The sequence below is a fragment of the Eptesicus fuscus genome, chromosome 16 (genome assembly GCF_027574615.1).
Source record: "Eptesicus fuscus isolate TK198812 chromosome 16, DD_ASM_mEF_20220401, whole genome shotgun sequence".
NCBI classification, from domain to species: domain Eukaryota; kingdom Metazoa; phylum Chordata; class Mammalia; order Chiroptera; family Vespertilionidae; genus Eptesicus; species Eptesicus fuscus.
Genome location: NC_072488.1, coordinates 35685993 through 35688528, shown reverse-complemented (window position 1 = coordinate 35688528; position 2536 = coordinate 35685993). Strand labels below are relative to the sequence as shown.

At 42.1% G+C, this 2536-nt stretch overlaps 1 pseudogene; it reads left to right on the top strand.

Annotated features, from left to right (window-relative positions):
* Positions 1-552: 552 nt before the first annotated feature.
* On the top strand, positions 553-1566 carry LOC103305372 (selenide, water dikinase 1-like; annotated as a pseudogene).
* Positions 1567-2536: the final 970 nt, after the last annotated feature.

The following is a 2536-nucleotide window of genomic DNA, read 5'->3' as shown; positions in this document are numbered from 1 at the left end:
ACGCCCCCTATTGGGGCTCGAGCCCACAACCCAGGCATGTGCCCTTGGCCGGAATCGAACCTGGGACCCTTCAGTCCGCAGGCCAACGCTCTATCCACTGAGCCAAACCGGCTAGGGCATTTTCTCTGTTTTCTTAAGGTCATCTTCTCATATAGGCCATGTCTTGCAAGTCTATGTTTGGGTTCGTTTTTCTTAATCCAAGGAACCGTAAATCATGCCAAAGCCAGTTGTCTTGCCACCAACAAAGTGGGTTCTGAATCCAAATACAAAGATGACATCAGGTGTGGTCTTATACATTTTGGCTAGTTTTTCCCGAGTTTCTGTCTTGGGTACTGTTGTGTCTTACCAGGGTGAAGGACGTCAATGACCATTTGCTTCAGCTGAAGTAGTCTGTTGGTCATGAACTTCCTGGTTTGGATAGTTACTGTGTCATGATGAAGGTTGATCTTCAAGCAGCCAGGGAGGAAAAAGCAAATATTAAAAAAAAAAAAAAAAAAAGAGGGTCCCCTAGCGCGGCGCCGACTGAACCTGGGCGCCCCGGCCTGGTTCCAAGAAGAACAGCTTCTGGAAGCAGTTATGCCAATGCTTGGCATTGGAATGGATACTTGTGTCATTCCTTTGAGGCATGGTGGTCTTTCCTTGGTGCAAACCACAGATTACATTTATCATATCGTTGACCCTTATATGATGGGCAGGATAGTATGTGCCAATGTACTCAGTGACCTCTATGCAATGGGGGTCACAGAATGTGACAATATGCTGATGCTCCTTGGAATCAATAATAAAATGACCGATAGGGAAAGGGATAAAGTGATGCCCCTAATTATACAGGGTTTTAAAGATGCAGCAGAGGAGGCAGGAACGTCTGAAATGGGCAAACAGTGTTAAACCCCTGGATTGTTTTGGGAAGAGTGGCTACAACTGTCTGCCAGCCCAATGAATTCGTCATGCCAGATAACGCAGTGCCTGGGGACGTGCTGGTTCTGACCAAGCCCTGGGGACACAAGTGGCCGTGGCTGTGCACCAGTTGTTGGATATTCCTAAAAAGTGGAATAAAATTAAACTAGTGGTCACTCAAGAAGATGTGGAGTTGGCATACCAGGAGGCGATGATGAATATGGCAAGGCTCAACAGAACAGCTACTGGACTCATGCCACGTTCAATGCCCACACTACCACTGATATCACTGGCTTTGGAATTCTAGGCCACGCACAGAACCTGGCTAAGCAGCAGAGGAACGAGGTGTCCTTTGTGATTCACAACCCCCCTGTCTTGGCCAAAATGGCTGCTGTGAGCAAGGCCTGCGGAAACTTGTTTGGCCTCCTGCATGGGACCTGCTTGGAGACATCAGGAGGCCTTCTAATCTGTTTAACAAGTGAGCAAGCAGCTCGGTTCTGTGTAGAGATAAAGTCTCCCAAATATGGTGGAGGTCACCAAGCATGGATTATTAGGATCGTAGAGAAGGGCAATCGTACAGCCAGAATCATAGGCAAACTCTGGATCATTGAAGTCGCACCACAGGTGGCCACTCAAAATGTGAATCCCACACCTGGTGCCACCTCTTAATCTAGACCGAAATAGCTATTTGGTTTTGTTTTTAAATAGATTTATTTTCTTTATCATCATTTCAATTAAAGACTATAAACCACAACAACAAAAATCTCCTTGTGTCTACACATCTGGTGACCTGAGGTCTATTTGTGAATGGATGCAATAAGATAAAATCCATTGCCTTTTTTCCCTGTTGCATTAACTGAAGATGCACCTAATCTTGAGGCAGCTTCTGAGTTGAGAATTATATTGTTATCCAATACTGTTGATTCATCTTGAATCTTCAGACACATCTCTTGCCACATAGGCTCTTTATAAAGGTGCTTTCACATATCACAGACATGACCCGTCGTAGTGTCAAATTGCAGTTTGTGTCTTTCACTTCATGTATATTTATCATCAGTTTGTTCTTTTTTAAGTGTCTTGAAAGGTATTCTGGAAAGATGGAATTGGTGACACAGTGGTATCCCAGTAGGAAGAAGGTTGCATGATTCCTTTGAGTTTTTGATTTGAAAAGCCTAATTCAAGAGCATCTCTTTGACCCAGGATGTTTCCCAATATGCATTCAGTTAAACAAGGCAGGTACTTAACTCTGCATGGAAAGCACTTAGAAGATAAAAAGGAAATTTTCTTTCTTTTTTGTAGCCTTCCTAATATTTACAGTAATATAATTAACTGCTTTCTTTATCAATAGCAAAAACAGATACTTTTTGCAATGTAATTAGATGTTCTATAGTGCAACAAGAAATTGCCTTCTAAAAGGGGGGAGGGTTCATATATAATATTCATTTACAATTCAATATATAATTACACAATTTTTAAATAGAATCAATAATAAAGACTGTTCTGTGGATGGTAGTGCTTAATATATTTTATATTTTGTATAGTGATTTCAGGCCTTTTGTTTTCTTAAAATCAGCAGCTATTTAACCTAATTCTGAGCATTACTTTGTCCTTTGCGCCAGAACTATTTTGTGCAGGCTTT